Source organism: Mauremys reevesii, linkage group 2 (assembly GCF_016161935.1).
Source record: "Mauremys reevesii isolate NIE-2019 linkage group 2, ASM1616193v1, whole genome shotgun sequence".
Lineage (NCBI taxonomy): Eukaryota > Metazoa > Chordata > Testudines > Geoemydidae > Mauremys > Mauremys reevesii.
In genome coordinates this window covers 45,312,342-45,334,894 of record NC_052624.1, presented here as the reverse complement: position 1 = coordinate 45,334,894, position 22,553 = coordinate 45,312,342, and the positions used below count along the sequence as shown (strand labels likewise).

General features: G+C 40.9%; 1 protein-coding gene across 8 annotated transcripts in view; it reads right to left on the bottom strand.

The window, feature by feature from the left end:
- The window catches only part of ANKIB1 (ankyrin repeat and IBR domain containing 1), a 160,612-nt gene that overhangs the window by 84,358 nt on the left and 53,701 nt on the right, over positions 1–22,553 (bottom strand). Inside the window, exons 2-3 of one of the 8 annotated variants that reach the window (XM_039527125.1) lie at positions 22,300–22,359; positions 9,237–9,461 (exon numbers count right to left, since the gene is read on the bottom strand). The exons of 6 other annotated variants lie outside the window; for them this stretch is intronic. The gene's annotated coding sequence lies outside the window, so the exon portion shown is untranslated. The remainder of the gene's footprint in view (positions 1–9,236; positions 9,462–22,299; positions 22,360–22,553) is intronic. One more of the 8 variants, XM_039527124.1, reaches the window with a different exon arrangement.

Sequence of the window (22,553 nt, the reverse complement as noted above, 5' to 3'; positions counted from 1 at the left end):
CTTGCAAACTGGGGGAAGGCAGTGTCAGTACAAGAGAAAAGAGATGTAGAACCAGCACCAGCATAAGAAGAGAGGAGGAAAGGGAATGTCTATACCAACCCAAAATGGAGAAACTGCACCAGGAAAAACCTAATCCAGTAGGTAAAGCTGGATCCCCTGTACCTGTCCCAGTGAGGCATATATTCCAAATTATTTCCTCACTTTGGAGAGGGGGATGACATGAATGTGTTTCTACATGCTTTTGAAATGGGGTGTAAACTATCACGGTGGGACAGGAATACGTGGTCCTGTGTGTGGCTCCACTACTGCCATGGACAAAGGCCTTGGACATTTTCAACTTTATGGACAGAGAACTATAAACTTTATGGGCTATGTAAACAAGCTTTGTTGCAAAGTTTAAACTGAACCTTGACATGTATAGGACAAGGTTTCACGGAGTTCGGAAAAAAGGGGACATGACTTATGTGAGGTTTCAACTCAAATTACGGGCTACATAAGAAACTGGGGAACTGGTTGGAGGGTTACCAGGCCTATAACTTAATGGGTTTAGAATAGTTCTATAAACTCTGCCACCCCAACCTGAAATCATGGTTAACAGACAAAGATCCCATAGATGTGACCATAGCTGGGAAGTGGGGTGACAAATATGAAGATATTCAGCCTGGATTTGAGAGAAAAATCAAGATATACTGGCACAATGCTAACCCCCAATCAGGACCCCCTCCAGAAGAGAGAAGAGGAACTTCCCCAGAAGGGACAATGAACTAAACCCAGACCCGCGTGGGAGGTAAACCCTAGCAGGGGCCCAAAAAAGGAATCCAGGGAACTGATATTTTTATTGTCACAAAACTGGCCATAAATCAATACATTGCCTACTGGTAGGCAGATCAGGAACAGATTTGCTGCAGGTCCAGATGGCAATGACTGTACCATCGGTGGAACCAGTTCCAGCCAGTGTTCCCCTCTAATTTTTCCCACTCATCTGCGGAATGAATTTTATTATGTGCATCAATATGGAGGTAATGTTAGACAAATCACCTCCATATTGGTGCACATAACAAAATTAATGGGGTTGGGGGCTGAGGGTTTGGAGTGTGGGAGGGGGCTCATCGCTCTAGGGCAGAGGGTTAGGTTGTAGGGAGTGAGGGTTCTGGCTGGGGGTGAGGGGTTCAGGGTGCAGGAGGGGGCTCAGGGCTAGGGCAGAGGGGTGTGGTGTGGGGGTGAGGGCTCCGGGGTGGGACCAGGGATGAGGGTTTCAGAGAGTGTGGGAGGGACCCAAGAACATTGGGGTGGGTGAGGGCTCTAGCCGGGGGTGCGGGCTCCAGAGCAGGGCTGGGGAGTTTTGGGTGCAGGCAGGCTGCCACGGGGCTGGGGCCAGAGGACTCCCCCCAGCCCTCTCCCCACCTGCAGCACTGAGTTCTGGGGGAGGGGCCCCTCTCCCCCCGCTGGCAGCAGTGAGTGAGCTCCCGGAGATGGAAGAGAGGCCCACAGCAGCCCTGCACGTCCCAACTTGCTCCCCTCCCCAGTCTCCGCCCACTCACCTCTCTCCTCTCCAGGCCCCTGCTGTGTGGCCCTTTATAGCCTGCTGTCCAGCCATATGGTCTAGAGGGAACTTAAGTCCCAACCCTGATGGTCCAATGAGTAAACCTGATGTTGTCAGACCCCAAAGAAGAATCGACTAAATGCTGTTTCCCAGTGGGGGTGAGGTGGGAAAAAGGCTAAGGGATGGAGGGACACTGGGGCACAAATAACTCTGGAACACTCGGGGTAAATGGACCCCTCAAGGATTTTCCCCACTGCGAATAATGGGACCGCCTTTCCAATTCCCAGTGACTCAGATGCACCTGAAACGGGGTAACAATCAGGGGCCTAAGGTTGTTGGGGTACACACCCAAATGTCAATGGAGGTGTTGTTGGGAACTAACCTAGAGTCCTGGGCCCAGCCACTTCTGTGGCTACTTGCAGCCAACAGCAGAAAGCCCCAGACGTTGGTTCTAACCCTGAGATTAAAGCTGACAGGCATCTCTGAGCAGCAGCCAGACCATGCAGAGTCCTGCTGATAAACTGACCTCAGAGGGGAGGGATGTGAGCCCCACTGATCAGACTGAGCCAAACTTCTCAGCCCCTGTTATGGAATCCAAGCAGGAGCAATTAACTGATGCCCCTCTGGGAAAATCTAGGTATGCAGCCAACTCCCATGACAGGAGGGCACCTAGAATGGTTTCTCTGGGATCAGGGGGTGCTCTATACAGTGGATGCCCCCCGAGAATGTTGAGCAATGGAGAATACAGAGACAATCAGTGGTATCCCAAAAATACCGTGTTAAGCTGCTCAGCTTGGCCAATGTATACCCTACACAGGGCTTACAGGAATACAATGCACCAAACAGCACTCACTGCAGCATTTCTTCTGGACAGGAGTTCTTGAGGCAGTGCAACAATATTGTAAGCCCTGTGACTCATTCCAGAGGTTGGGAAAAGGCTAGGATAAGGGCTAGGCTGCCTTGATTCCCTTGAGGGTCACTACGGGCATTATGGGGCTGCCTACCAAAGCTACCCAGATGCGGGGTGGATGAGAATATATTCTGGTAATAGACTCCATCACCCAATACCCAGAAGCAGTAGCTCTGTCCTCTATAGAGGAAGACAAGGTGGCCCACACCTTGCTAGCAATGTTCAGCTGTGTGAGGTTTTCCCCATGAGGCTTTGACTAATCAGGGGGCAAACTTTGTGTCTGCCCTGCATGAAGGACTATGGGAGAACTGGGTGGGGGATGGGGGAGGAGAAGAGATGGAGTTTCAACACTTACGGTTATTTCCCTGCCACCCATAGGCAACGAGTTTCTAATCTGTCAGGGGGTACTCCCCCCTGCTCTTCCCAGGCCCTGCCCTCACTCCACTCCTTCCCCAAGGCCCCACCCCATTCCGTCCCCTCCCCTGAGCACACTTCCCCCCCCCCAGCGCCTCCTGACACCACAAAACAGCTGATCTGCAGCTGGCAGGAGGTGCTGGGAGGGAGGGAGAAGCACTGATCAGCAGGGCCCATCAGTGGCCAGGAGGCACTGAGGGGAAGCGGAGGTTCTGGTAGGGGGCAGCCAGTGGGTGCTCAGCATCCACCATTTTTTTCCCCGTGGGTGCTCCAGCCACAGAGCACCCATGGAATCAGTAGCTATGCTGCCACCTTCAGCCTAACAGGCTAGTTAAGAAATTAATTGAATCCTTAAAATTATGTTGAAAATGTTTGTGGACCAACACCCCAGTGACTGGGTTAAATGTTTACCTTACTTGATGTTTGCCTATCGCAAGGTTCCCCAAGAAACCACAGGATTTTCCCCTTTTGAACTGCACTGTGGAAGGAGGGTACAAGGCCCTCTGGATCTAACGAGGGCAGAGTGGAAACATACAGTGGACTCTTTCTCGCAAGTGAGTCTAAGTAGTACATGTTGGTCTTCTGGAAAAAGCTCACAGAACTCATGGGTTTTGCCTGGGAAAATCTAACTAGAGCTCAGGAGAAACAGAAAATCTAGTATGTAGGCACTGCATGTTGTCAGACATATGGTACAGGAGACCAAGTTATAGTGCTCATTCCAGAGCAGACAAAAACTCGAGGAAGGGCCCTTTAAAATAATCAAACTCAGTGAGTTAAACTATGTGGTGGTACTGTCTACTCGCTCACACTGGCACCAAGTGTATCATGTGAACATGATGAAAGCATATGATGACAAAAAAATCTTGCCCTGGCTGTGGGCAGGGACTGGGAGGGAGAGGATCACCTCTAAATCTGGGGCCATCCCGTCCCTGGACTCCATAACCATATCATATGACTTAAATCTCCACCCAGCAAGCAGAGAACAGGGGTGTGCTGCAGGCTTATCAATAGGTATTTTCCAGTAAGCTTGGATATACACCTCTACCCCGATATAACACAAATTCAGATATAACGTGGTAAAACAGCGCTCCGAGGGGGCGGGGTTGCACACTCCAGCGGATCAAAGCAAGTTCTATATAATGCAGTTTCACCTATAACGCAGTAAGTTTTTTTGGCTCCCGAGGACAGCGTTATATCGGGGTAGAGGTGTACCTCACTTGCTGTCCCCCTGGATGGAGATGGGAACCAAGGCTCGAAATAAAAGTTCACCCTTCAGGGTTACTGGGAAAACAGCCCAGAGCCTGGAGACCTCACCAAAAGTTATATTGGCAGGTGCTTTTGGACTCAGATTCCCAGCTCAAATTCGCATTTACCTTAATAGGACTCTCTGAATTACTTGTCCTTCCTTTTGGCCCCAAGGGGGCCCCAACTTCCCTCCAGCAGCTGGAAGATCGATTACTATATGGGACGGGGAATTTGCCATATACAGATATTTGTATTTTCAGTCACATTTGGGGAGAGCATATGACCCATATAAGGAGTGTACTTCGCAGCAGTCAGACAGCAGGCCTGACTGTAAAGGTGGAGAAATGCAAGACAGGGATTGCAGATGAAGTCTATCTCAACCACAGAGTGGGGAGTGGCTGTATAAAATCAGAACCTGCAAAAAAATTGAGGTTACTAAAAATTGGCCCACTCCTCAGACAAGTAAAAAGTACAAACATTTACTGGGATGGCAAGATATTACCGGAGATCAATCCTGTACTTTAGTACCCTGACTGCTCCCATCACTGATTTATGTAAAAAGAGTAAACCAGACAAGATTGCCTGGTCTAAACAGTGTCAGTGGGCCTTCTGAGAACAGAACAAAACCGTAAGTACAGACTCAGTTCTGGTAAGCTCAGACTTTGACAAGCCTTTTATGGTGGTCACAGACCCCTCGGACACAGGGCTTGGGTGTGCTGATGCAAACTGTTGAAAAGAGGGAGAGACTGAATCCTCATCTCTGTGGCTTTGTTGGTCTCAATTACCTTTGTACGAGAGAGTTTTGATTGCTCCTAAACCTCAGGTTTCTCAAATATTTCATGAGTCACCATTTTTTAAAATTTCATTTTACATACAGTAGGTAGATCTTCAGATGAGAAATAACTGGCAAAAGAACACTGTTCAGATACTACAGTATAAATTCAAGTTGGTCTGAGTTTTGGTTTTAAAAGAAAATTGTGTTTTACTATATCTAGAACTTGTTGCAACTTCAGCATAGCTATTTTGATTCCCTCTCATTACTGCATTCATCACCCATTTAAAAATAAATGTACTCACAGTTTGTAAATGTCAGTCACAAGTAAAACTGAATCTGTATGCAGGATGGCAGTTTTCTCCTGAAAATGTTGGCTAGATGTTAAATAAACTTCTGTTTATCAGAAACTTATTCTTAACATGTTGAGATTTGATGTCACCTGAAATGAATCGCTTATCAAGTTACTATCCACATATCTGAACCCTGGTCCAAACTTCCCTGACGTAAGTGGACTTTCCACTCTACTCTGAGGAAAATCTGCAGTTATTGGGCTGGATTCTACTCAATTCCTCCAGTTTTATATCTTGTAATTCCACTAACTTCAGTAGAATTATTTCTGATTTATGCTTCTGTCAGTGAAATATCAGACCTTCTGTGTTTAATCCAAATTTACCCCATTTCTGCAGTTTGGCTTTATGGCTTTAACTCATAACAAAAATACAATATTCAGTCTATACGTTCTCACTAATCGTGGCTGTTCCTAGAGTTTTGCTGCAAAGACATTTCTGTTTCAGACTAATTCCTTCTGTTAAAAAAGTCATGCCCTTATTTCCAGAGGGGAGGCAATTTATTATGGCAAATGACTTATTAACCATCATCAGCACCTTCCTAAAAGGTTCCAGTACCTCAGAGGGCTAGTCAACAGAACTCAGTCACTCAACAGTGACTAAGATGTACCTGTCTTAGAATTTCATATTTGTAATTCAAATGGAATTTTGTTTAGTTTGAGACAAAATATCCAAGGTCAAAAACATTATGCAATTTTTATCTGTAGCTTTCTAAAATAATAGCCAGAAAAAGAGCTCTGTGTAGCTCAGAAGCCTGTCTCTTTCACTAACAGAAGTTGGTCCAATAAGAGATTACCGCATTCACCTTGTCTCAGAGCCTCACTTGACCTACTACCAAAAGTATGAAGAATGACTACTGCATCCTAGCCATCATCTATGCAACAACAGACATTGCATTTTGTGGCAAGAAGCTATTATAAAAGTAATCTCAACAGCAAACTACTATGTAAATAGTACAATTCAAGTCAGAAAATATGTGTTACTCCATAAAAGTTCCACACGTGGAAACATTTTAAGCCTTTTTATAACTGATGAAGACAGTAGAATATAGAATACTGTATACAAAAAGAATAAATTTCCTCCCTAAATGCTCTATTTGCATTGGTAAAATGAAATTTTTATACCAAGAATGTTTCTAGCAAAATCTTATTTTAGTGGTAAAATTCTAAAATAGAGTTATTTAAGGTGAGCAATTGAAAAGTTCTGCTCTGTTTAAATCTTTACTGAAAGAAGACTCCTGATTATTTAGATTAGTTCAGGTGAACAATTCACAACTGGATGATCAGTTTCACCGCTTTCCACCATCAGTTCAAGATCAATGACATCAAATATTCTAATAGAGTATGCAGTTTTTTAAAAAGCCTTTTTTTTTAAATTCTGCTTTGATTAGTCAATAATACACACATAGTGCAAGACAGATTGTGTCCCTACATCTATCTTGTACCCCTGAATGAGAGTCAAACATAATTCCGGTCCTTATGCTCAGAGAGTGCACAAGGACAGTATGAGGCTAGCATCCTCAGGGGCAATAGCCTCTCCAAAGGAACATGGTTCCACTCCCCAGTGTTAACCAGAACCATCAGCCACCACTGCGGTAGGTCTACACTGCATCCTTGTCAATGGTTGCACTCCTCTATGGCTCCTAAAAGCACTACGTCTGTCTGAGCGATGGTGGATGTCACAGCTGATGTAAACATTCTGAGAGTGGATTGGTATGAAATCACTGGAGGGATCAGGACATGGTTGGTCAGGCCTAATGGTCAGAGTCCGGAGCCTGGAACTAGAGTCAGGTCCAAGCCAAGGTCAGAGCTATAGCCAGGTATCAAGCTAAATATCAGGGTGGGAGACAGAGTCAGGAGCCAAGTCACGGGTCGAAGCCAGAGTCAGCATCAGGTGTAGAGCGTAGGAGCAGGAACCTGGAGTGAAACAGGAACTGAGAACAGATAGGAATCTGGGATAAGGAAAGCAGGAACAGGCTGGGAGGCACGTCTCAGGAGTCGGGCAAGTACAGATGGTCCAGATCAGCAGCAAGCCAGGGATTCACTTAGTTGCTCGGACAACTTGCTGTGCCTTCTGCTGGTTTAAGTAGTGCATCCCAGCCCATTGGTGGGGCTGGATGTCTCCCCCAATCAGGAGCTTCATGGGTGGGAACGCTTTATGAGTTAGACCTTCACTAACCCCCTACTCCACTTGTTCAGGGGAGCTGTTGGGTGGTAGCCAGGGTCTGAGAATTCCTTGGGGACCCTCAGCACGGAGTTGAGGCCCATGATCCCTCACAATCACAGAGTACAACAGGAGCAAAGTGTGGGTAAAGAGAAGCCTGTACACTGCTATGGCTAAAATTAAAATCTTAATTAGAAATTTTCCTAAAAATCAAGCAGTACTCAACTATCATTCCCACAGCACCTTGAACTCAGTTACCTTCCCCATATAAATTAATCTGTAAATTTAACAGCATATGCAGCAATACCAATATTTCAAATCCACAAAGAGGTGGCAGCGTGGGTTCTCATATATACACTGTTCGGATGAAAACTGTGCCAGAGACCTTGGAGGTTGAAATGGAGCTTGATTATTTTATTGTTCTAATATGAGAGCATAGATCGCCCTTTAGAGAACAGTGAAGAGGCATCAAACATTTCAAGCACTTATCAGAAGCTAATAGCTTAACTCCCACACTGAGAATACTGATATTGGTTTATAATCAGAAAGTTTTACCAATATCCAATAAAAAAATAAAAACAAATCCGTAAGAAGTATTTTTAGAGGTTCATCAACTATTAAAGATTGATTCTGAAAACTAAGTATTAGTTGGTTAAAAACCAGAAAAAAGGAAAACAGACAACAGGTTTTAATTATTGTCTCCTCCACAATGATCTTCCACAAGAATTAATAAAAAGGAACATAGAATGAGCCACCGAGCAATGGCACCGGAATGGCGGGGGGGCCTGGGGCTAGGCACCCCTACTTTTTAACATGGGCATAGTTTGGGGAAGCAGGGGGCAGCGTTCCCCCCCCCCCCCCAAACTGCAAGTCTTGGACAGGCGCAGAGTGGTGCTGAAGCGGCTGCACTTCACAGTGGGGGAGCTGATCACCATTATCAGCTATCCCTCTGCAAAGCGCGGCTTCTGCCAGTGCCACTCCATGCCTGCCCAAGGCTTGCAGTTTGGGCGGGCAACGCCACCATGAAGCACAGCCCCTGCTGGTGCCATTCCATGACTGTCTGAAGCTTGAAGTTGGAGGGGTGCATGGTTCAAAGTTTTAAAACAAATAATTAAAGAGTATCAATATTAGCCTATTTCTCTCTGTGTAATTCAAGGCATGCAAATGTTTATGAAAGAATTTTAATTTCATTTTGTATTATCAGAGCCATGAGAGTATTTTATTACATCCTGCCTGCAAGGCAGATTTTCTCATCATTAATATCATAGCTACATCTATGGAAACTATCAGCGAGTCTGACTTTTAAAGCAGCATTTTTATTTTTATGCTTATATTATGGCTAATGTAACCCACATGCTTTATACTGCAACATTTCACTTTGTCTGATTTTCTTTGGGCCAAACAGTGGGGAGAACACAGATTTTAGTTCTATGTTGAGTAGCTGTTTCTGCAACTGTTTGGGAAGGTTTCATTGTGAGCTAGGTTTCTTGCAGGTCCCACACATAGTCACCAGCTGAGAGCAGAGACAATCAGAGCTTGGGAGGGAAAGGTTATAAATACAGGAGTTAAAAACAGCCATGTGGACTCAGAGGCTGATCAATGCAAGACCAGGAGATGTGTCTGATGTGAGGGCTGGTTTGAAATATTTGTTCCAGTATGGATATAGCTAATTACTGGTCCACTGTGGTGTGTTTTTTGGACTTAGAAGAAGAGCTGGGAGAAGAGCATTTGTCACCTCTAGAGGCTACACAAACTATGGAACTTGTTTTAACTATTCCTTCGCGATTAGAGAGAGAACGGGGGCAGAGCTAAATGAGGCAAGAGTTTATACATTCTTACCTGACTTAGCTGGCCTTCTGGGGAGATAGTTGCCTTATAGAAATTCAGTGAATGGAAATTTTATATGCTATCCCAATACCTGTACCTTGTTACAGGCTACATATTTCTGTTTAACCCAAGGACTGGAATGCTGCTAGCTGTGAAGATCCCAGACTGTTTGCTGACAAGGTTCTGAAGTGTTTGAAAGGACTAAAATGCTACCATTCCTTGCAAACTCTGAAAAGTCTGAGAAAAGGAAAAAGGAGAAAAGAGAGAGAGAGAGAGACACAAATGTAAACGTTATGTTGAAAACTTGCATTTAAATATGTAATAGCAACAAAGGCAAGGAAGTCTGTATGATGAACACCAGTAGATTTGCTATCTAATAGCATTTATTTAAAAGTTGTTCAGAGTAGTTCAAGTACTCTAAACTATTTACAACGTTTTATAATATTTATAATGCTTTCCATATACATTAAACGTTTACTCAGGTCTACACTACACTACAGAGTCAGGTCAATACAAGGCAGCTTACATCAACCTAACAATGTAAGCATCTATACTAAAATTCCGCTTCCGCTGCGTAAGTGCCCCATTACTCCAAATCAATAACTCCACCTCCACAAGAGGCAGAGTGTCAATGTAGTAAGGTCAATGTGGTGTCAGTGTAGACACTGTGTTGCTCTCACAAGCCATCCCACAATGCCCCACACTGACAGTACAAGCAGTGCAAGCACTCCTGGTGAGGACGCGCACTGCTGACATAAGGGGCATTGCATGGACAAGCAAAAGGGATTTAATTACTGCAGCAGCTGTATACTGACATAATTTAGGTCAACAATTTTGTAGTGTAGACATTCCCTAAAACTGTGGTAACTGCTCTTTGAAGTTGACTGGGAACAATTAGCACCTACTTTTCAGGTGTTTACATACAATAACCCTGAGGTTTTAACTCTGTGTACTACTTTCTGAAAAAGTCTTGAAAAGTCTGTCCTGCACTTCAGCAAAGAGTTAAGCTCAGGTATGAGAAGAAGGGGAATGCAATAGTTAAACATAGTATTGCCTCAGAAACTCATGACCCCGTTAGACAAATTAGAATGATCTCATAGGCCTGGTCTACACTGGGGGGGCAGGGGTCGATGTAAGATACGCAACTTCAGCTATGGGAATAGCGTAGCTGAAGTCGACGGATCTTATTTCAACTTACCTCCCGTCCTCATGACGCAGGACTGACGGCCGCGGCTCCCCCGTTGAATCTGCTTCCACCTCTCGCCCTGGTGGAGTTCCGGAGTCGATGGGAGTGCGTTCGGAGATTGATTTATCGTGTCTAGACGAGACACGATATATCGATCCCCGACACATCGATCGCTACCCACGGATCCGGAGGGTAGTGTGGACGTACCCCTAGATTCATGCATGTTATCAGGCCACTAGTTCTGATTTAGAAGGACTACTGATGAAGTCCATTGATTGCTTAAAGACTGAAGAATCTGGCCCTTAGATCAGTATTGCTCTACCAGTTTATACTATTTCATTTTTCAATGTAGAGAAAAAACAAGTATACAGAAATTACATTTTTTAAGTTACCAAATTTTGCTAACTAAATGTTTTGTATTTCTAATAAGTATTGAAAATTTAGACACCTAACTAGTTATATATTAAGACTTTTCTAACTAATGAAGTATCAGCATGGAAAAGCACTAGGTTGTGATGGAATACTGGCTGAATTGTTAAAAAGCATAAGGGATGAAGGCTTGAAAACCCTTTTAGAGGTAATTTAGAATATGTTTGAGAAAGGAGAATTGCCAGATTTTACAACCTCACTGTGTATCCAAATCCCCCAAATGAATACCACAATGGATTGTAAAGATTCTACAGAACAAGCAAGCTAGTATTGTATGCCTTTTGGACGTTTTTGCAAGTTGTTCAAGACCAAATACAAAGAAATTTTGATAAGAAAATATGTGAACAATACAGCTTCAACTGTGGAAAGGGGGTAGTAAATGCCATTGTAAACCTGAAGCTCATATTAGAAAGATCAATTGAAACAGGGAAAACAGTAACTTGTGTTTCACTGTCTTCCAAGAGGAATTTGACAGAATCTGCTACTACGAACTGTTCAATATATAAAGATCTGCAGCACTGCAGGAGTACAAACTTTAAGTAATGGAACAATTATACTGGAATCAGATGGTGTTTATAATGGGAGATGATCTTTGAGATTTTCAAGAGAGGAGTGAGCCAAAGCTGTACGATGTCACTGACTTTATTCAACATTCACAGTGAGTGTTTGATTAAAATTAACTGAGAAAAAGAAGGTATTAAGATGAATAGAAAATGAGTGAACAACAGGGTGGATAAAAATCAATGATTTAAAAAAATTTTTATAAAATGCTTTTAAGATAGTGTTGGTGGCACCAGGCATGGCCCAGTATTAACAGAAGGGTGGAAAACAACAGTGCCAATGAAGGCTCCCTGTATCAGGCCTCTGCTTGCCCGAACCGCTGCCATGTTTAAACTGTAATCGACCTCACAAGCCAGTAACCAAGAATGGAATGTGTGGCAACTAGTTATCAGTGCAACACTGATACCAGGAGGCAATTATAAAGCCTGTTTGCACCTGGCTGAAGGGAGTGAAACAAAATAACCGGTCAAGAAAAAGTTACTAACGAGATAATATGTTTTCTGCCAAGTATGATTTAACCTGCTTAGTGTAATTGCTACTTTATAATGTACTTGCTATATGGGAACGTACGGGGTTGGGTGGGTATGGGGGGTAGAAGGGGGGTGAGTAGTGGGGGGTAATAGAGATGCCTAGCTGAAATTATGTATAAAGAGAGAGAGCTGCTTGTATGGAGTGTGCTTGATCTGAGACGTGTCTGTGTCTCCGAGCACCGCTTTGAGATCTCAAATAAATCTTGTTTGCTTCTCCACTTTGGTGTGTTTATTGGAGCGAAGCACACCGGGCAACGAACCACTGTTGCTGTCGCCTCAGGCCTTTGTGCAGGCAACAATAGTTTTAATTAAAATACATTAATAGCTCAAAGATATCTCATCATGGAATAGGGATTATAAATTCTAATTCTATAGTATGAGACAATATATTCATGTATGTTTAAGAAAAGTTTTGTAAATGAGTTCCAATAGATCATGGATTAGGGACCCAATCTTATGCGGTTCCAGGGGCTTCTGTATAGATTATTTAGGTTAATTTTTTTATCTACCCAATGGGACTCAGTGCTCAGTCTAGAAGATACCATCAGAGAGGCTTAGTTTTGTAGTTCTCAAACTGTGGATTTGTGTCTCCAGAGATAACATGCTTATTAACAGCAAAAATGTTTTTAAAATAAATAAATTAAGATGTAAAGGTGAGAAATAGTAGACCTCAACCCTGTTTTCCCTCTGCAAATTTGTGTACACAGAGTCAATCCCTTACTTCTCTCTAAAAGTGCAAAAGTTTCAAAAAGTTCGATGAATAGAAAATTGTTCGGGGAGGAATAGATCTGGACAAGCATTGAAATCTGGAGATAAATGTGAGAAGGGAGGGACAGGCAGTAGAAATAAAAAGTGAAACTGTTTGAGCAACATATTCCAGAAGACTTGAGGTCTTTCAGAGTGCAGCCTTCACTGATTTAAGATCCACCATACCATTCTCTCACTAGAAGGGAAAACCTATAATGGCAGCAGGCTGTAAGAGACCCCCAGTTTGGAAATATTTTAATGAAGTTCCTCTACCTGTGGGTAAGACAAGCATGCGTGCAAAATGCAAACAGCGCAGCAAAGAAATACAAGGCCTGGCTGCCCGAATGAAACAAGATCATGAGAAGTGTCCCTTCTCAGGAGGAAGCTGCGTTGAAAATGATGAAAGGAACATGTCTGAACATGCAGGATCTTCAGGTTGGTAAACTTTTTTATTTCATACTTCTTTCATAAGGACTGCCAGTCTTCCTTCTGGATTATTCTTGAATTCTCATGTTTGAGCAAAAGATATAGTTGTTACTCTACAGTACTATCATTTTAGATGCAGTTGTGATAAAAAATAAATAGCTGAAAGAGACAGATCTTCGTTTTACAATTTCACCTTTAAAGTAGTACTGAGTGTCAGTGAATGAAATGAGTAATACTAAATGAGCAGTACGGTAATAATAATTAAATAACTGCATTGACTTATTTTGTTTAGGAGAATCCATCCTCAACATACAGGATTCTGAAGACTATCCACCTTCAAGATCACCATCATTTTCTATAGTTTCAGTTATCTGCCAATGATAACATTTCAGTCACATCATGTATGTCACATAGCCACAGTTTAGCACCTGTAGCAAAAAGAAAAAAAAACCATCTCCATCATCCAGAAACAACCACAGAAAAGTTTGTGATAAAAACTAGCAGATTACAAAAAGAGGTAATTGATGAAAAAATTGCCCAGTTTGTTTATGCAACAAACTCTCCTTTCTGTAAAAAACAAACAAAAAAACCCCCAAAAAACAGGAGTACTTGTGGCACCTTAGAGACTAACAAATGTATGTGAGCATAAGCTTTCGTGGGCTACAGCCCACTTCATTGGATGCATGTACTGGAAAATAACCCACACTTCATTAACATGGTTCAGTCATTAAGACCAGGATACAGTCCACCCAAAAGAGCAGATGTCAAAGGCAAATTGCTGGATAAAGTATATGAAAGAGAAATTGAGCAGTGTACAAAAGGTCTAGAGGGTAAAATTGTTAACCTGAGTCTTGATGGGTGGAGCAATATCCACAATGATCCTGTTGTATGTGCTTTTGTGACAACAGAAGGGAATGTCTTCCTTACAGAAACAATTGATACATCAGGAAATGCACACACAGCAGAATACTTACAAGTAGCAGCAGTAAAAGCTATAACAAACTGTGAAAAAAATTTCAAATGTCTAGTACGCAGCTTGGTCGCAGACAATGCTTCAAATGTATCCAAGATGAGAAGAAATTATTTAGAAGAGAGTCCCAAGCTAATAACATACGGTTGCAGTGCTCATTTGATGCACCTTCTAGTCAAAGACTTCAGTGTTCCAGAAATAAAAGCTAATGTTAAAATTGCAAAATACTTCCATAACAACCACTTTGCAGCAGCAGCTGCTCTGAAAAAAATGGCAGGAACCAAGCTAACTCTCCCACAAGACGTGCAATGGACTCAGTAGTGGACTGTTTTGAGCACTATATCAAGAACTGGCCTAATCGGATGACAATTTGTGAACAAAATCATGAAAAAAAATATATGGTACTGTCACAGCCAAAGTTCTCAACTTTGGGCTTAAGAGAAATCTTGGACACCCTGAAGCCTATTTCTGTAGCCTTGCACAAAATGCAGGGAAAATAGCTGTTTTATTGCTGATGCTGTTGAAATTTGGAAGGAACTGAGTGAGATCTTAAAAAGAGAAATATGCAATGACAGAGTTAAATTACAAGCATTAAAAAAATGAATGGGACAAGCACTATCTCCAGCTCGTTTTCTTGCAAATATTCTCAATACTTGGTACTAGGGTCAGACCTTAACTGCTGAAGAAGAGGAGCTGGCTATGATATGGACATCCAGCAATCATTCCTCCATAATGCCAACTATAATAAACTTCAGAGCTAAGGGTGAACCATTCAAGAGACATATGTTTGCTCATGATGTTTTAAAGAAAGTCACACCAGTGAACTGGTGGAAGTCACTTAAGCACTTGGATTCAGAGACTGTTGAAGTAATAATCTCACTTTTAAGAGCAGTAGCTTCTTCTGCTAGTATAGAAAGAGTATTTTCTTCCTTTGGACTAATTCATTCCAAACTGAGAAATCGTTTGGGACCTGAAAAAGCAGGAAAGTTTGTTTTTCTTTTCCAGATTCTGAACCAACAGGAAAATGAAGGTGAAGACAACGGAGTTAGCTGCAGAAGTCAATATTTTAAGTTTCTCATGTTGACTTGGCTGACATAGATGATAAATATATATTTTTTAAAAACAAAAATTATAATTTAACTATTTTAGTTAAAAACAACTTTAACAAAAACAAACTTGATTTTAAAAAACTTAAATGTTTAACTAAATTCATATGCTTGTTTTGTTAAAAATTATATGTTTCCTGGTGAAGAAAAAAAATCCAGAATACATAACGTTGTTGTTTAGTTAAATAAAATAATTTAAATGTCTGTCTGGTGATGTTCCTGTAGTAATACAGCATGGCAAGAAAATCCTCCAAATATTAATGATTAACTTGTTGAATTGGAGATAGTTCACCTCGCAATGACTTCATAAATATCTGCTTCAATTACCTTTGGTAAATGAAATAATTAAAAAAATCATTCGTTTTCTGATACAGCTGTAAAACTAATTTGAAAAGTTTTCAAAATAAATCACTTTAAAAATGTATAGTGTGTACCTTCTAAAAATGAAACCTACATCTATCTCTGAGGTGTAAAAAAAGTGTGTGTGTAAAGGTTATAACAACCAACAAGAATGCACTTTTATGCAGAAATCTATGATTAAATCGAGTCTTTCTGACTAGTGATTTAAATCATGATTTAAATCAATTCCACCCTGCTCCCAAGTGTCCAACTCAGGTGGACACACTGAAGGGAGCTCACAGTGTGAATCAGGGATACTGACAGCTCAGAGGTTCAGTCCCAGGAGGCAATGAAGCAAAGTAGCTTACCCTAGTGAAAGTGTGTAACCTTAAGGAGGCGGGGTCCTTGCAGGGACTGTTCCAGAGCTGTTCAAGAGCACTGGACCTGTGGATCTGTGACACTACATAGAATCACTTTGTCAGTGATACGTTATGCTTTACTGTCACTAATGTCAAACAAGCATTAATCCAGTTTTTGTTATCAACAGCAGTATATTCTGACCATTATATCTGAGTTCTTTTTCTATGGCCACTTATTTCCAACCATCAACTGATGGAGACGATCATCAGAAATTTTCTTTAATAAGTACAGTGAAAGTGGCGTTTTGGTCCAAGTAAAACATCTAATTACAAAGAACATCAGGATCCAAGGATTATACTGATGAATCACCGTTATCCAACTAACTGCACTCTCAAATGTAGCATCTGCTAAAACTAATGCCCAATATGTTGTTTACCTCTTAAACCTATGAAATGATGTAAAAATCTCTATTTTACAGACGCCTACTGAAATTAGTTCTTTTTGATCTCATAAAATTATAAACACAATAAGATTTTAAACTAGGGCAATATAAATGTCTTTTCAAGTTCACAGATTCTATTTATTTGTGTTCTCTTCACCAAAAACAGCCACTTATTTAGTAATAAAAAGAGATCTGAGCCTTGCAGTTCAAAGGTGGATAGATATGAACTAGGTATTGACAGACCGAGTTTCTAAGAAGTAAGTCAACTAATATAGCAAAAGGGACAGAGGTCATCTGCTGAAGAGAAAGCTGGGAGGATAGTCGCATGGAAATTTTCAACTGGACATATTTCCACACTAAAACAAAGTTAAAATCTCCATAATTCAAAAAAAAGATACAAAAATATATGTATTGAAGATTTCAGTTTTTGCATGTGCAACATCAAATAAGTAACATAAATCAAGAATTTTTCAATATAACAAGAAAAAATCCACCAGTGTTTCAAAGTTACCTAACGAAGATAACAGATTCATATGTCAGAGTTGTTTTGGCCATGTACTGAGTGGTTTTACCTGCCAGTTGTCACTAACCATGCCTGCTACCAAGAGCTCCTCTTGAAACTTTTCTTTTTTTCTCTCAGTCCTGCTCAGGGAGTACATAACAAAAATTTAGAGAGGAAGGATGGTCTAGGAAGGAATGGTCATCTTTGGTTAAGCAGTGAATGGCATGGTATTTTCCAGCAGTGGTTTTTACAGAGTCAAATACTGTTTTTTTTCTGCCCCAGAAATTTTTTTTTTTTAAATAAAAAAGGACTTAACTGGGACTACACAGCACAATACACTTAATTTTAGTTACATATTCAATTTGGGGTTGCATAAAGCAGTAGATTCAGAGATTTAGAGTTGAATGAATAAAAAGTAAAACGTAGTGGTGTAATACTAATGTATGTAATTATAGTACTGAACATCAGAATGTCTGTATGTATTTTGGTTTGGTATTTTCTTAAGTAAGTTACATGTCATGACCCATTTCAGTTTTCAATATTATATAAATGAAAGTCAAAAATATTTGACTATGTGAATGTGATAAGAATGCAGAGTTGTAGGCCTGAATCATGAAGCAATCAGAAGTATGCAGTTTCAGACTGCCAATCCATGTCCATTTGGCCATGTAGCATTCTGTAGCAGAAGACCAACTTTGATGCAGTGAATAGACCAAACCTGTTCCTCAGTTTTGAATGGATAATCTTTTCAAACTTTGGATACATTCTATACTTGCTGAACCTGCTGGACACTGATTCAATTATTTTTCCCAGATTCCTGGTTTAAAATCGGGTTTAAGCCAATATATATCAGTGCCGTATCCTAAACTAGTTTTTCCATGGGAAATCGCCAACCCTGGAAATGGGACAAGATGTCTGAAGAGGGGAGACATTTTGTCTTTCCTCCTCTAAAACTTCAGGATACAATACTCAGGTCACCATTTACATGGTAACAACACAGGTGACCTGAACCACTTTACACATTACAGAACACTTGTCTCAACCAAATCCCAAAAATTAAAAAAAGAAAAGAAAAAAGAAAATAAATATTTCCTGTTCCCAAATCACTGGAAAATATATTGAACTCATCATGACTACTCCCTAATGAGAAAAGATGCATTAACAGCATGTCTCAAAAATTATTCCAAATTCAGCCAGGAAACTCACAAGATTTGTTCTATCCTAGATATAGTTCTCTGCATAACACCTTAGCCAGCACTGCTCACGCTCCAACAAGTTCCTGATCCCCATCAGTCTGAGACACACACCATGGTTTGAACATCAGTCTGCACAGACTCTTCCGAACCTCCACTCATATAAGCCCCAGAAGAGGTGGTCACCAAGGGAGCGGGAAAAGGAATCGAGAGAGAGAGAGAGAGAGAGAGAGGTGTGGGTGGGTGGGTGTGTGTGTGAGAGAGAGAGAGAGAGAGAGCGCGCGCAAGATGGTCTTACCCTTTCCGTGCAATACTGCTCGTGATGTTAAAACATTTTTGGTCACCTCTTTCTTATGCAACACACTGGCAATCTCACTGAAATTCCCTTTTATGGTATTGATTTGCTTGGAGATGCCCTAGTAAAATGTCTGAAAGATTTACCAGAACTCAAGAAAATGCTGCAATATACATTCTTCAGGAAGTCACGGAGGAATTACGTTCTTATTTGATACAACAGGAATTTTCAGGCTAGGCAGATTCACCTGAACCATCATCTTTTTAATTCAACTGGAAGCAGCACATACTTCTCTAGTAAATACTAACTAGTTGACCAACACCCTCTTGTGGAGGCTTCTCAGACAGACAGTAAACACATTTGCCAGCCCAAGACTTTGTTCTTGCAGTGAAAAGCCTAACAATGTTTTCACCTCCAGGTGTCACTGAAAGATGGACACTAGAGAAAAAAAAATTAAAAGCACCTTTCGTTGAACTTCCCCCATCCTTCCTCTTATCCATATGGAAACTTTTCCTATAGATTGTCATCCCTGCTGTTCATTCAAAGAGAGAAAAGTTATTTCTCCTCCAGATTCTTCACAGCTACTAAATGAGGTGCCCAGTATTGTAGATTTCTGTTCTAAATCTGTCACTAAGAAAAACTTATTTCCAGATGGAAACCTTTGCGCTTCTGATCAAGAAAGTAGTCCCACAGGACTTTCTTAGATCTGCTGATCTCCCTCAATATCCCCAACATCTCTGCCACCAAAGCTTCCTCCACTTCAGTCAGGACCAAAGCTAACAGTTGACAGTAATACACTTTGGTCGTTCTTCTTAACCTTGTTTATTCACAAGATATTTATCAAAGTAGTATTGAGCTTGAGAAAAGAGGCGTAAAGTTCTGTCATTACTTGGAAAGCTTCCTGGTAAAACTGCCAACATCCAAAGTCACAGCACATCATACACAGCAAATTGCCACATCCCCTGACATACAGAAATGAAGTCTCTAAATGAGAGTCATCCACAATCAAGGCAAAGCTGAGTGGCTCAGCAAAAGATTGGAAACAATATTGTCAGAAAATCATTGAGTAGATGGCATCCAAATGCTTTCTTCACTAACTGGATCTAGTCACTGTTAAAAAAAAAAAAAAAAAGTGTCCCATTTTCTCCTCATAACACTGAAATCCACAAGAATGGAACAAGAATCTACTCAAATTTCCCTGGACAGGTTTTAAGGCACACGTCTTCTCTTTAGTCCCTTTAGCCTAATAACAAAAAAATTGCCCCCCCCAAATAAATAAATCTATTCCCATATGCTAATTTACATAATTTTGTGTTTATTTATTGGAAAGAGCAAATGAGACTCAGGGTGTTCACACTGCTTTTTGGACCACTGAAAGTTTCATAATAAAATGCTGGTAACTTAAGGGGGGGAGAGTGGTGGGTTTGGACAAACTTGCTTACTCTAATGTCAAAACCCAAGTTATGGCCGACTAAACACTCTTCTAAAATAAATGGGGCAGCTTACATTTGTGGGTAGGAAATCAATGCAATTGGCTTCAGATCAAACAAAACAACAATGTATTGATTGCCAAACTGAACTAAGCATCCTGGAGGTAATTTCTACATTTTATTTATTGATTTTAGCATTTAAAGAAAGGAATACATCGACTCAGAGCTTTGCTTGTTGGAAAGGAATAGAAAAATATAAGCAATTCAAACATCTTAAACACATTCTCGTTGAGTCAGCTGAACACAAAAATAAGTTCAAGTATTTCAGCAAAATTTTAAAATGATCTAAACAAATACAAGTCCCACTTACTTTGTCCTCCACTTGGAAGAGGAGAAAAAGAAGAGACATGAAGAGATAAGGATGCAGAAATAAAAGTTGGCTACTGCAAGAGGTTCTTTCTGAGTATGTCAATTATTTTAGTTTTTTCAAGTAATATTAATAATTGAAACAACTGAAACCAGGCCATATTGCATAACTAGTGTGAAGTGGACTTAGAGTGGCTGGAGATGACAGAGGAATTCTCCACTGATCTAAGTCTGGTGAGGGCAGCTCCACCTCCTATGCCAGCAGTTCCTACCGCTCTTGGCATAACAGGATGTGCGATACTGGCAGATCCGGTGTCACCTTATGCCAAAGGTGTCAGCTGAGAACTGTCAGACTCTCAGCTGGAAACCAAGCCAATTCACTTGTATAAGTACAGATCCAAGTGATTGTTAAATGTACAAGAATGTATGTGGTGTTTAAACTTCATGAAAACTAACGGGATGTTACATGCATTGTTTCTACTTATCTGTATCCTGCTATAATGTAATAGCAAACATGTATATTGTAACAAAAATAACCCATCAAACAAGAAAGAAGCCTTAGGTAATGCAAATGAAGAACTTTAACAAGAAAAGACTAATTCCTGCATATTTGGAAGCACATGGTCATTCTGCCGGATGATCGGAGACCAAAGCCTCTAAATGTGATCCCCTCTCTCTCTGCCAATCAAAGAAAGAGCCCACGTGGATACTAACCCTGTCGGTTTGTTTTTTTGAGACAAAAAAAGTTGTAAATATGGATTCAGGAAAAGATTCTTCATCTCTGGACTGTTTGGATTCTAACAGGACAGAATAAAAAGTGAGAAGATTCCAGGCAGCCTCGAGAGACTTTTGGGAAACTGGCAGATTACCACATCACTGCCACCATTTGGAATTATGGACCTTGATTTACCTGTATATATATTTTACCTGCTTTAACATCTCAATAACTCATTTCTTTTCTTAACTAATAAACCTTTAGTTAGTTTACTATAGAATTGGATACCAGCATTGTCTTTGGTGTGAGATCTAGGATGCAACCTGATCTGGGTGAGAGACTGGTCTCTTGGGACTGGGAGTAACCTGGAATGTGTGAGATTTTTGGTGTGACCGTTTATCACAGTCCAGCTTGCCTGTCTAAAGGGACTGTCCCTGACTGTATTATAAGACTACTGTAGTACTTTGGGAGCTCACATTTAGTACTGGGTTTGTGAAATCTAATTATAGAACATACCACCAGTTTGGGGTGTCTACCCTGAAGTAGACACTCATGGTCACAAGACACTCCAGGCAGCATGACAGGTACATCAGGGCATTCTGGGGACAGTGTGTGTGCCGGACAGGAAGGAGATCTAGTGGAGTAAAGCGCCACTATGTATGGTCTTCCTCTAGTATAAACTCCCTGAGGATGCCAGCAGCCTAAAATTAGGGCTGCCCTGTGCAGTCCTAACTTGTGTCTGGCCTTGGTGGCTCTGAATCAAGGAGCTGCAACTGACTTCCTGCAGATTCATCTCCCCATAACATTCAAGTGCAGCTCGGCCAGAGTGGAAAATCTGCGCCAAGATCTTTAAGTACCTTATATGTATACTACTCAAAAGTATCAAATTATTGCTTAAAAAAGGAACTCCATACCACTAATTGAAAGTTGCAGTTTACCAAGACTGCATATGCTCTTACATGGCAAAATATATAATAATAAAATAAATTAATTTAATCCAGTCAAAGGTATTCCCAAACCATTTTAACTACATAACCAGATTCAAGTTTCAGTTTAGCGTATACCTATCAGTTAAGCTATAAATGTACAAGTTTCATTCAACTATATATAACCAATAACCAGTTTCAAGTTTCATCTGGTTCAGAAGCATGTGGCTTCAGAACTGCATTAAATTCCACTCACATCCAATGGGAGTTGTAGGTGTTCAACATCTCTGAAAACGAGGCCACTTTTATTTGAGTGCTAATGTTAGGACATGCAAATCTGAGATTTTAGACTAAGAGGCTTCTTTGAAAATCTGGCCCTGGATATTATGGACCAAATAGGGTGTCATTTATTGTCTAAATTTCATTACTTGCAATTAATAATTGAATTAACTGCAAGCTAGTTTCCTGAATCATCTTGATACCGAAGCATTAGATACCATTTTATTGAAAGAATTTCTTAACCTATAACTACTACTTTTGTCATTCACTCACTTGTTTCAGACACTGTCCTCCTTCACATCTGTGGATATATATTCAGGGAGACTTCTTCCCCTAAAATGTAATTACAGTAGAACCTCAGAGTTATGAACACCAGTGTTACGAACTGACCGGTCAACCACATAGAAAGGAAGGAAGGAAAAGCAAATACAGTACAGTATTGAGTTAAATGTAAACTACTAAAAAAATAAAGGAAAAGTTTTAAAAAAATTGGCAAGATAAAGAAACTGTGCTTGTTTTATTTGAAT